The sequence below is a fragment of the Phyllobates terribilis genome, unplaced genomic scaffold (assembly GCF_046119375.1).
Source record: "Phyllobates terribilis strain yellow unplaced genomic scaffold, ASM4611937v1 Scaffold_183__1_contigs__length_3771566, whole genome shotgun sequence".
In the NCBI taxonomy this organism is placed as follows: Eukaryota; Metazoa; Chordata; class Amphibia; order Anura; family Dendrobatidae; genus Phyllobates; species Phyllobates terribilis.
In genome coordinates, this window is record NW_027362943.1 from 861077 (window position 1) to 873850 (window position 12774).

A 12774-nucleotide genomic window follows, 5' to 3' on the forward strand; every position below is an offset into this window, starting at 1 on the left:
TGACTAAAGCTCTATACAGGATACTGGCCCCCATATAACGTTACATACAGGATACTGACCCCCTTATAACGCTCCATACAGGATACTGGTCCCCATATAACGCTCCATACAGAATACTGGCCCCCATATAATGCTCCATGCAGGCTGTTCCCCCCTTATAATGCCCCATGCAGGATGTCACCCCCCTTATAATGCCCCATGCAGGATGTCACCTCCCCCCCATATAATGCCCCATGGAGGTTGTCACCTCTCCACCCATATAATGCCCCTTGCAGGATGTCACTCCCCCCCCCTTTCAATGCCCCATGCAGTATGTCGGACCACCCCCTTCCTTATAATGCCCCATGCAGGATGTCACACACACCCCCTTCTTATAATGCCCCATGCAGGATGTCGCACGCCCCCTCCCTTATAATGCCCTCCCTTATAATGCCCCAGGCGGGATGTCACTTCCCCCCCTCCCTTATAATGCGCCATAAGGGATGTCACTTCCCCCCTCCCACCTTATAATGCCCCATGCAGGATGTCACTCCCCCCCATATAATGCCCCATGCAGGATGTCACACCCCCCTCCCTTATAATGCCCCATGCAGGATGTCACCCCCCCATATAATGCCCCTTGCCCCCATTCATTAAAAAAAAAAAATTACTAACCTCAGGTCTCACCTGCCTGCTTCTGTTCCGGACTCCAGCGTCGCCGGCGTCTTCCCGCTCTGCGCTGTAACTGCTCAGGAGAAAGCGCGGTAGAAAGACGTCACCGTGCCCTCTGACCTGAGAAGTCACAGTCAGAGGACACGGAAGATGCTACGGAGACACGGGGAGAGGTGATTATTGTGCCGGCTGCCGGGGCCCTGAGCAAGCGGGGGGAGTGGGCGCTGACACCGCTCTCCTCCGCTCACGGGTCCCATAGCGCGGCGGGGTGACCTACGGTGCGTGGGCCCCTCTGCCTGCTCAGGGCCCCGGCCCTTGCCCGGGTGCTGACGCCGGCCCTGCCTAAATCTAATCCTAGAGTTTATTTTTTAAGCTGTGACGTATAAGTGATTATACGACTTTATTCCTTGGGTCGGTGCGATTACAGCGATACCAGATTCAGATCGGGTTTTTATGTTTGGCAGCTGTCACACACTAAAAGACGCTTTTTTTGCAAAGACTATTTTTTGCAATCATTTTTACATATTTCGGTCGACGGTCATGTTGACGTTTTTATTGGTACCATTTTCGGGCACGTGACATTTTTTGATCGCTTTCTATTCCGAATTGTGGAAGACAGAATAAACAAAAACCAACAATTCAGGAATTGTTTTTTTTTTAAATGCCGTAAAATTGATAAGGCAGCATTATTCTTTGGGTCAGTACGTTTACAATGGTACCATATTTATATATTTTTTATGTTTTGGCGCTTTTACACAATAAAAACTATTTTATAGAAAAAAAACATTTTTTTGCATCGTTTTATTCTGATAGCTAAAACTTTTTATTTTTTGGCTGATGGAGTTGTATGGTGGCTTGTTTTTTGCGGGACAAGATGATGTTTTCAGCGGTACCATTTTTATTTACATTCGTCTTTTTGATCACGTTTATTTCCATTTTTTGTTTGGCGATATGATGATAAAGCATAGTTTTTTGCTTCGTTTTTATTTATTTTTTTTACCAGTGACTTTTTCACATATCCCCTTCCCCTGCCCAAAGCCAGGGGTTTTGGCACCTTCATTTGCTAAACAGAGAAATCTGCACAGGGCATCTGCGTTTCCATGTCTTTTCCGGGGCCTGTGCTCTACATGAAAATTAAAATCTTGGGAGTGCTAGGAACCACCTAGTTACTCAGGCATTGTTCTTCTTCCTTTCCCTCATCCATCTCAGGGGTGCATGGTCTGAAACTAGCCTGAATTTTCGGTCTAACAGATAGTATCTTAGGGTCTCAATGGTCCATTTGATGGCCAGGCATTCCTTCTCTACAATGGCATAGCTCTTTTTACAAGAGGAGAGTTTCCTACTCAGGAATAGGACTGGTGTAGCGCCGGCGTCCCTGCCCTCTGCTAGGCAGGGACGCTGTTCCCCTCACCCCTCTGCTCCGAGCCCGGCGTCCTCCTCCCGCTCTGCTGGCAGCGCGCGCTCCTTCCCGGCCACCGTGCTTAGGGCGCGCGCTCCCTCCCTCTTAAAGGGGCCGCGCACGCCGTCCTAAGGAGTCCCCGGCCAATGGCCGGAGGACTTCACCATATATAAGGCACCTCCTCCAAAATGGAGGTGCCCGAGCAATGTTGTTGCACTGTTCACTACTCTGCTTCAGCCCTCAGGTCCCGTTGCCAGTTACCTGCCAGTTTGCTGTCTGTTTCCTGCCTGACTTTCCTCCTACCTGCTTGCTAGCCTGAGGTCCGACGGTCTGCCTTCCTACTCCTGTCAGTCTGTCTATGGACCAGCTTGCCCGCTCACCTGGGAGCGCACATCTGCTACCTGCCTGCTAGCCTACCTGGAGGCTCCGCCGTCACGTGCTGTGACCACCTGCCATTCCAGAGACTCCTGCCCGCTCACCTGGGAGCACTCATCTGCTGCCTGTCTGTTGGCCTACCTGGAGGCTCCGCCGTCACGTGCTGTGACCACCTGCCATTCCAGAGACTCCTGCCCGCTCACCTGGGAGCGCTCATCTGCTGCCTGTCTGTTGGCCTACCTGGAGGCTCCGCCGTCACATGCTGTGACCACCCGTTTATCCAGAGACTCTCGCTTGCTCACCTGGGAGCACACATCTACCAGCTGCCTGCTAGCCTACCTGGAGGCTCAGCCATCACAGGTCGTACCTACCCTTTACCCAGAGACTGCCCCGGTCACTTGCCGTGACCTCCTGCCCATTCATCCAGAGACTGTCCCGGTCACTTGCCGTGACCTCCTGCCCGTTCATCAAGAGACTACCCCGGTCACTTGCCGTGACCTCCAGACCGTTCACCCAGAGACTGTCCCGGTCACCTGCTGTGACTGCCTGCCCGTCTTCCCTGGTCGCCACCCGCTCCCTTACAAGGACCGCCCCCTTGTATAGTAGCTCAGAGGTTCCGCCTCCCAGACCCGTTACAGTTTGCTCGGGCCATGGAACCCGGTGGCACCCAAGCTCCCTCACTCTCGGACCTGTGTCATGAACTGTCCCGTCAGAGGTCCCAACAGGAGTCCATCCTGGGTCACCTGCGGAATGTCAATTCTCGCCTGGACACTCTGACTGCTCCACCAGCAACCACCGCCAGTGCCATGACTCGCAATCCGGCAGCTCCGCTGCCCACCAATACTATGGTATCATACCCCGGACCCCGGCTTTCTGCACCTCCTCGCTTCGGAGGCGACTCCGCTCAGGCTCGGGGCTTTATAAATCAGTGCACCCTGCACTTTGAACTCCTGTCCCACCAGTTTAACTCCGACCGGGCCAAAATTGCCTTCATCATGTCCCATCTCACCGGGGAGGCCCTGGCCTGGCTAAATCCTCTATGGGAGAGAGGAGACCCCCTGGTGTCCGACTTGCCTGCCTTTCTCACGGCTTTCCGGAAAGTCTTCGACGAACCTGGACGGAAGACCTCATCCGCATCATCTCTGCTACGCCTCCGTCAGGGAAGTCTCACCGTGGGCCAATATGCCATACGGTTCTGTACCCTTGCCTCGGAGCTGGCCTGGGATAACGACGCTCTGGTATCTGTCTTCTGGGAAGGTCTGTCCGGCCGTAATAAAGATGAACTCGCCGGTCGAGACATTCCTACCACTCTCGATGACCTAATAACTCTTGCCACCCGGATTGACCTATGGTTCCAGGAGCGTGCCAAAGAAGTCACCCGTGAGAGGAGGCTTCCACGTCTAGCTCCTACTTTTCAGAAACCCGTCACTCCCTCCGTTTCTCCCCAGGTACACTCTCCTGAGCCTATGCAGGTCGACCAGACCAAGATGGTCAAAACCCGTCAGGATTTACGCCGTGCCGAGGGGAGCTGCTTCTACTGTGGCAGTAAGGAGCACCGGATCCGTACCTGCCCGGAGAGGTCGGGAAACGCCTGTGTCTAGGTTCGCTCAGAGAGGTCGACCTAGACAAGAATAAATCCTCTCCATCTCTGCTGCTGTCAGTCTCAATTATCTGCGGGGAGAATCGTTATTTCGAACTAGCCCAACTTGACTCTGGAGCGGCCGGGAATCTTATTTCACAGGCCCTGGTAGAAAAATACCGCATTCCCACCAAACCTCTGGCTATACCATTATCTGTCGCTGCTGTGGATGGGGGCCTCTTACCACGTCCCATCCAACTCATCACCGAATCCATAACTCTGCAGGTGGGAATGCTGCATTCTGAGAGCATCTCTTTTCATGTTCTGCCTGGACTCTCTCACGCCCTCTTACTAGGTCTACCTTGGCTCCAGAGACATGCACCCGTGCTTGACTGGCAGACCGGAGAAGTCCTTCGCTGGGGACAGGACTGTCATAAGACTTGTTTGGTTCCTGTTCATCCCGCCCGTCCTTCTCCTACCCCAACTAATCTACCTGGACTTCCGATTCCCTATTGGTCATTTGCTGATGTCTTTAATAAAAAGGAGGCAGAGACATTACCCCCTCATAGACCATACGACTGTCCTATCGACCTGTTACCCGGTACTACGCCTCCCCGTGGGCGTATTTACCCATTGTCCGCTGCTGAGACCCGGTCGATGTCCGAATATATTGAGGAGAATTTGGCCAGGGGATTCATCCGGAAATCTACCTCCCCGGCGGGAGCAGGCTTCTTTTTCGTAAAAAAGAAGGACGGCTCTCTCCGTCCCTGTATAGACTATAGAGGCCTTAACCAGATCACGGTGAAGAATAAGTACCGCCTTCCGCTCATTCCAGAATTATTTGATCGTCTGAGGGGGGCTAGAATCTTCACCAAACTGGACCTCCGTGGGGCGTACAACCTGGTCCGTATCCGTCAAGGGGATGAATGGAAGACTGCATTCAACACCCGGGACGGCCACTATGAATATCTGGTAATGCCCTTTGGTCTCTGTAACACTCCCGCCGTCTTTCAAGGGTTAGTCAATGACATCTTCCGGGACCTTCTCTACTCCTGCGTAGTGGTGTACCTGGACGACATCTTGGTCTTCTCTCCGGATCTCCAGACTCACCGGAGACACGTTCGTCAGGTCCTGCTCAGGCTCAGGCAGAATCACCTCTTCGCTAAAAATGAGAAGTGCCTCTTTGAGCAGACCTCGCTTCCATTTTTGGGCTACATTATTTCTCAGACCGGCCTACGAATGGATCCAGAGAAACTGTCTGCCATCGAGAAATGGCCCCGACCGGAGGGGTTGAAGGCCATTCAGCGGTTCCTGGGCTTCGCCAACTACTACCGCCTCTTCATACCGCACTTCTCTTCCCGGACTGCCCCAATTTCCGTGCTCACCCGTAAGGGCACTAATCCCAGAGACTGGCCGCCCGAAGCAGAGGAGGCCTTTCTTTCCTTAAAACAGGCCTTTTCTTCCGCCCCGGTGCTGCATCGCCCAGATGGCAACAAGCAGTTCTTCCTGGAGGTTGACGCCTCCTCCTCTGGAGCCGGAGCGGTACTTACCCAAAAATCATCTTCCGGGAGAATGGTAACTTGTGGCTTCTTCTCCAAACTCTTCTCCTCTTCTGAGCGCAACTATTCCATAGGAGATCGAGAGTTATTGGCCATCAAGCGGGCATTGGAGGAGTGGCGTTACCTGCTCGAAGGGGCTCTTCACCCGGTAATAATTTACACTGACCACAAGAACTTGGCTTACCTCCAGCATGCCCAGAGACTTAACCCGCGCCAAGCTCGGTGGTCCTTGTTTTTTGCTCGCTTTGATTTTATTCTTTTCGCCCGGCTGACAAAAACATCAAGGCGGACGCCTTGTCCCGATCCTTTCTGGTGTCTGATCTCGAGGAAGAACCGAAACACATCATCGATCCCGCCAGAGTAATGCAGGTGGCTCCCGTGAGTCTAAATCGTCTCCCTCCCGGTAAGACGTTCGTATCAGTACCTGATCGGGAGAAGATCCTACACTGGGGTCACTCGTCTAAACTAGCTGGCCACGCCGGTCAGAAAAAGACCCTCCAGCTTATTACCCGGCACTACTGGTGGCCTACCCTGCACAAGGACGTAATAGACTTTGTTTCTGCCTGTGTGTCCTGCGCCCGCAACAAGGTTCCGAGACATCTGCCAGCCGGTCGCCTCCTTCCGCTCCCAGTACCTGCTGCCCCCTGGCAGCATATAGCAATGGACTTCATAACTGATCTCCCCGTCTCTGCCGGTTGTACGGTCATTTGGGTGGTCGCTGACCGCTTTTCCAAGATGGCTCATTTCGTTCCCCTTCCAGGCCTCCCGTCTGCACCCGAGCTGGCTAAGGACTTTATCCGCCACATCTTCCGTCTTCATGGCCTGCCCCTCCACATCGTGTCGGATCGTGGGGTACAGTTCACCTCACGCTTCTGGAGAGCCACTTGTAAACTGCTAGACGTCACCCTGGACTTCTCCTCCGCTTACCACCCACAGTCTAATGGTCAAGTGGAGCGGATCAATCAGAACCTGACCAGTTACCTCCGGCACTTCGTTAATGCCCACCATTCAGACTGGGTGGATCTCCTGCCATGGGCCGAATTTTCTTACAACAATCACGAGAGCGAATCTTCCTCCAAATCCCCGTTTTTTGTTGTCTTCGGTCAGCATCCTCGGATCCCATTTCCCGTCTCCACCTCGGTGGACAATCCGGCTGCGGAATCTCTTGTTAACAAATTTTCCTCCATATGGGAGAGTACCCGATCCGCACTCCTTCTGTCATCCGAGCGTATGAAAAGACATGCTGACAAAAAATGTCTGGATCCTCCTCAATTCCGTCCAGGGGATAAGGTCTGGCTCTCGTCCAAGTATGTCCGGCTCAAGATTCCTTCCTATAAGTTAGGGCCTCGGTTCATCGGTCCTCTGGAGGTCATCAGTCAGATCAACCCGGTGGCCTATAAATTGAAACTCCCGGCCAACTTGCGGATCCCTAACTCCTTCCATGTATCTCTCCTCAAACCTGTGGTACTTAACTCTTTTTCCAAGTCTACAGGTACGCCTCCTGCTCCGGTTTCCGCTGAAAACGAATTTGAGGTAGAGAACATTCTGGCCACCAATAGGGTAAGAGGGAAGACCTTTTTTCTAGTAGATTGGAAGGGGTTTGGTCCTGAAGAGAGAACGTGGGAGCCCCGGGAGAACATCCATGCCCCTCTCATCCTAGCTAAATTTCTCTCTGGCCTAAAAAAGGGGGGGCCTAAAGGGGGGGGGGGTACTGTAGCGCCGGCGTCCCTGCCCTCTGCTAGGCAGGGACGCTGTTCCCCTCACCCCTCTGCTCCGAGCTCGGCGTCCTCCTCCCGCTCTGCTGGCAGCGCGCGCTCCTTCCCGGCCACCGTGCTTAGGGCGCGCGCGCGCGCGCTCCCCCCCTCTTAAAGGGGCCGCGCGCGCCGTCCTAAGGAGTCCCCGGCCAATGGCCGGAGGACTTCACCATATATAAGGCACCTCCTCCAAAATGGAGGTGCCCGAGCAATGTTGTTGCACTGTTCACTACTCTGCTTCAGCCCTCAGGTCCCGTTGCCAGTTACCTGCCAGAAACCTGCCAGTTTGCTGTCTGTTTCCTGCCTGACTTTCCTCCTACCTGCTTGCTAGCCTGAGGTCCGACGGTCTGCCTTCCTACTCCTGTCAGTCTGTCTATGGACCAGCTTGCCCGCTCACCTGGGAGCGCACATCTGCTACCTGCCTGCTAGCCTACCTGGAGGCTCCGCCGTCACGTGCTGTGACCACCTGCCATTCCAGAGACTCCTGCCCGCTCACCTGGGAGCGCTCATCTGCTGCCTGTCTGTTGGCCTACCTGGAGGCTCCGCCGTCACATGCTGTGACCACCCGTTTATCCAGAGACTCTCGCTTGCTCACCTGGGAGCACACATCTACCATCTGCCTGCTAGCCTACCTGGAGGCTCAGCCATCACAGGTCGTACCTACCCTTTACCCAGAGACTGCCCCGGTCACTTGCCGTGACCTCCTGCCCGTTCATCCAGAGACTGCCCCGGTCACTTGCCGTGACCTCCTGCCCGTTCATCCAGAGACTACCCCGGTCACTTGCCGTGACCTCCAGCCCGTTCACCCAGAGACTGTCCCGGTCACCTGCTGTGACTGCCTGCCCGTCTTTCCTGGTCGCCACCCGCTCCCTTATAAGGACCGCCCCCTTGTATAGTAGCTCAGAGGTTCCGCCTCCCAGACCCGTTACAACTGGATGTTGGTCCCCATCTATTTCCTGGGAAAACATGGCTCCCAAACTGACCTCGGAGATGTCAGTCTAAACCACAAACTCCTTACTGAAGTCAGGTGCTACTAAGACAGGCTGCTTACATAGGGCGAGCTTCAACTCCTGGAATGCCATCTCCACTTAAGGGGACCACTTGGCCATTGATGTCTTCATGACCTTAAGAGATCAGTAATGGGGGCGGCTATCATGGTGAAATTTGGGATAAATCGCCAATAATATCCCACAATTCCCAGAAACGCACAAACGTGCTTCTTGGAGTTCAGTTGCGGGCAGTTTTGGATAGCCTCCACCTTCTTTACTTGCGGCTTTATTTCGTCCCTTCCAACAACGTAGCCCAAGTATTTTGCTTCTTCCTTCCCGATGGCTCACTTCTTTGGGTTTCTCGTAAACTCTGCTTTCCTTAGCGCATCCAGTACCGTCTGGACCTTCTCTAATTAACTTCCCCAGTCCGGGCTGAAGATTACGATGTCATCCAGGTAAGCTGCAGTGTACTTCTTATGAGAAACTAGGATCCGGTCCATGGCCCTCTGGAAGGTAGCTGGGGCTCCCTGCAGACCGAATGGCATCCTGGTGTACTGAAAGCACCCGTAATGAGTAGAGAAGGCCGTTTTCTCCTTGGCACTTGGGGACAAGAGAATCTGCCAGTACCCTTTCGTTAGGTCCAGGGTGGTGATATATCTGGCGGTCCCTAGCCTCTCAATAAGCTCATCGACGCGGGGCATCGGATATGCATCGAACTTTGACACCTTATTCAGATTCCTGTAGTCATTACAGAACCGCTATTCTCTGTCTGGCTTCAGCACCAGGACAATGGGGCTGGACCAACCGCTCTTTGACTCCTCGATGACGCCCAGGCTCAACATTATCCTCACCTGTTTGGAGATTACCTCGCGGCGGGCTTCAGGAATCCGTTATGGCCTTTGATTCACCCTAACATGTGACTCTGTCAGGATTTCATGTTCGACCACCTGCATACAACCTGGCAGCTCTGAAAACAGTGAAGCAGCTCTCGGCACTGTTGTTTCTGGGACGGTGACAGTGTCTCCGCCACTGTGACATCCTCGACTCGGGCTTCAGGATGGGCCCCCAGACACGTAGCTTCCACCAGCTCCCTGTCTCGCCAAGGTTTGAGCAGGTTAACGTGGTATACCTGATACGGCTTTCTTCTTCCTGGTTGGTGGACCTATTGACATCATTCAACTTTTCCCCCCACCTCATATGTCTCTTGCCATTTGGCCAGGAATTTACTTTCCACCGTTGGGATTAACACCAACACCCGGTCTCAAGGGCTGAACTGTGTCAGTCTCGCCGATCGATTGTAGAACCTTGCCTGGGCCTCTTGTGCTTGTAAGAGGCTTTCCCTTACAATTGGCATCACCCTCGTGATCCGGTCTTGCATTTGGGCCACATGCTCAATGACGCTCCAGTGAGGTGTTACATCGGCTTCCCAGGTCTCTTTCGCAATGTCCAAAAGTCCCTGAGGGTGCCGTCCTTGAAGGAACTCGAAGGGTGAGAACCCCGTAGAGGCCTGTGGGACTTCTCTAATGGAGAATAGCAGGTAGGGGAGTAGGCAATCCCAGTCTTGGCCTCCTTCTCCACGACCTTTTTAAGCATGGACTTTAGGGTCTTATTGAACCTCTCCACCAGGAGAGGTTCACTGACACTGACATCCTCAGTTGTGTAATCTGGAAAGCCTTACACAACTCGCTCGTCACCTTCGACATGAACGGAGTTCCCTGGTCTGTCAGGATCTCCTTTGGCAGGCCCGTCCGAGAGAAGATATGGACCAGTTCTCGCGCAATACTCGGGCAGAGGAGTTTCCAGATGGTACTGCCTCGGGGTACTGTGTCACGTAGTCCAGCACTACTAGGATGTATTGGTGTCCCCTGGCAGACTTAACTAAGGGCCCTACAAGGTCCATAGCAATTCGGTCAAATCGGACCTCTATAATGGGTAATGGGACCAGGGGACTACGGAAGTGGGACACGGGAGCAGTTAACTGACACGTAGGACAGGACGGACAATAGCTGACAACCTCCCGGTGACATCCAGGCCAGCAAAATCTTTGAAGGACCGCTCCTGGGTTTTGTCTATGCCCAGATACCCCCCTAAGACATGAGAATGGGCTAGGTCTAGTACCTTACGCCTATAAGGACCAGGTACCACCAGCTGTTCTAACACTTCCCCTCTCTGTTTAGTGACCTGATATAGCAAATCCTCATTCACTGAAAAATAAGGAAACCTGGTGTCAGCTTCCGGCTCTTGGACAACTCCATTTATCACAGTCACATTGTCCTATGCCCTTTTAGCGTAAGGTCCTCCATTTGAGCAGCCCCAAAATTTCCCCCAGAAACTCCCAACTCAGAAATCTCAGCCTCTTGGGTCCCTTTCTGGTCCTCGTCTCCAGCAAGGACACACAGGGGGAACTCAACCACCTCTGGCTGTAATGGGGATTCTTCATGGACGAACCAGCTCTGGTCTGAGCAAGGGGGCAACCCCGCCTTTCCCTACAAGTCCCAGAACGGCCAGAAGTCCCGCCCGATTATAACCGGGTGTAACAAGTCTCTGACTACTCCGACCTCATGGGCCTCAGTACCATGGCTCGTTTTTATAGACACTTGGGCGACGGGGTAGTTCTTGGCGTCTCCGTGGATACAGCGGACACCCATGTGTTTCCCAGGGACCAACTGGTGGGGAAGAGTAGCCCTTAACAGAGTCACCAAACTCCAAAAGTCCCAACACCAGTATCCCATTTACGGTCACGGGACATGACTGTGGTCCCTCACCGGGCTGATAGTCCACACTGCAGGTGGTATAAGCATAGTATGAGCAGCGTCTTCCTACGCTGCAGTCCATCTGCTCACAGGACATAGGACACCTGACAGCTATGTGTCCAGAACCGCGACACCTCCAGCAGATCATGTCTTTCCCAGTGGCCTTTGGCAGCCACTCAGCAACCCCTTGGGACCTTGGACTCCCCTCAGTCGTGGCTCTACTCCCCTCTTTTGGGACTCTGGCTCCCCCTGAGTACCCCAGTATGGAGATGCAGTATCATCCGGCTTTCTTAGGGACATCTCGACCACCTTGTATTTTTCTATGAGGTCGACCAGGTCCTCCGCATTCCGGGGGTCTCCCTGGGCAATCCAGGTCTGCACCGGCCTAGGCAGGGAGTGAATAAACCTATCCATCATGACCCTTTCTACCATCTGGGCTGGGATGGAGGACTCTGGCTGCAACCACTTTTGTACAAGATGGAGGAGATCAAACATTTGGGAGCGAGGGGGTTTATCACTGCAATATGCCCAGTGGTAGACCCTTTGGGCTCTCAATGACAGTCACTCCAGCACATCCCAGTATCTCAGTTTTAAGTTTAATATACTCCTGAGTATCCTGCAAGGCCATGTCGTAATAAGCCTTTTGGGGTTTACCAGTCAGATAGGGGGCCAGCACCTCCGACCATTGCTCCAGCTGTAGCTTCTCCCACTCTGCAACCCGTTCAAACACAGTCAAAAATGCCTCCACATCATCGTCTGAGGTCATTTTTTGCATGGCTCGCCTTACCGCTTTCCGGACACTCGAGTAATCACCTGGAGTTGGGGGAGGGGCTGTCGGCCTTCCATGAACGGCCTCTGCGAGCAATTCCATCTACTGCTGCTGCTGTCAGAGCTGGTCCTGTTGGTGCTGCTGCTGTTGGTGGATCTGCTGGACTAGCAGCTTGCTTGTCTCCTGCTGTGCTAGCAAAATGTAACATCCCTGGCGGCGTGCTGGCATTATTTACCACCTCCCACCATGCAAGACCGCCATCTTACCTATCAGTCCAGGGTGCACACTTTGCTCCAGTACCTGCTGTGTGCATGTCTCTTGTCTGATTGCTTAGGGCAGTGGCGCGGTTACTGCCTGATTCTTGTAGTTGCTGTGTGCACACTTCTAATGTGTTCCCAGCCTATTGTTGTGAGTCACTGGATACTTAGACCCCCTCCACCCAGTGGGAGGTGCCTGAGCAACTCTTTCTTTCAGTGTGTTCTGTGCAACTGAGTTGCCAGGTCCTGTTCTGTATCTTGTCTGTTTCTGCCACCCTGGGGGCTGAGTACCCAGGCCTGTTACCTGTATCTGTGACTTCTAGTCTGTTCCGCCACCCTGGGAGCTGTATACCCAGGCCCGTTGCCTGTATCTGTGACTTCTAGTCTGTTTCCACCACCCTGGGGGCTGAGTTCCCAGGCTCGTTCCTGTATCTTGTTCCTGGTTCAGTTCCTGTCTGAACAGTGTCCTAGCCCGTTACTTGTTTGTCTCTATGTTCGTATCTTTCCTTTTCCTGCAGTGTCTGAGCCTGCACCAAATTCCAACTCATTGTCTCTGCACTTCGGTTTGTGAGTTTAGTGTCCACTCGCTACTTCATTGTAAGTACCTTGTGTGTATCTGCTCTGCTTGTCTACCACACCTGCGGGTTTTGCTCTGCTCTGCTCGTCTACCGCACCTGCGGGTTTTGCTC

General features: G+C 53.5%; 1 pseudogene; it reads right to left on the reverse strand.

The window, feature by feature from the left end:
• Positions 1-11473, reverse strand: part of LOC141212720 (uncharacterized) — a 33390-nt pseudogene extending 21917 nt beyond the window's left edge.
• Positions 11474-12774: the final 1301 nt, after the last annotated feature.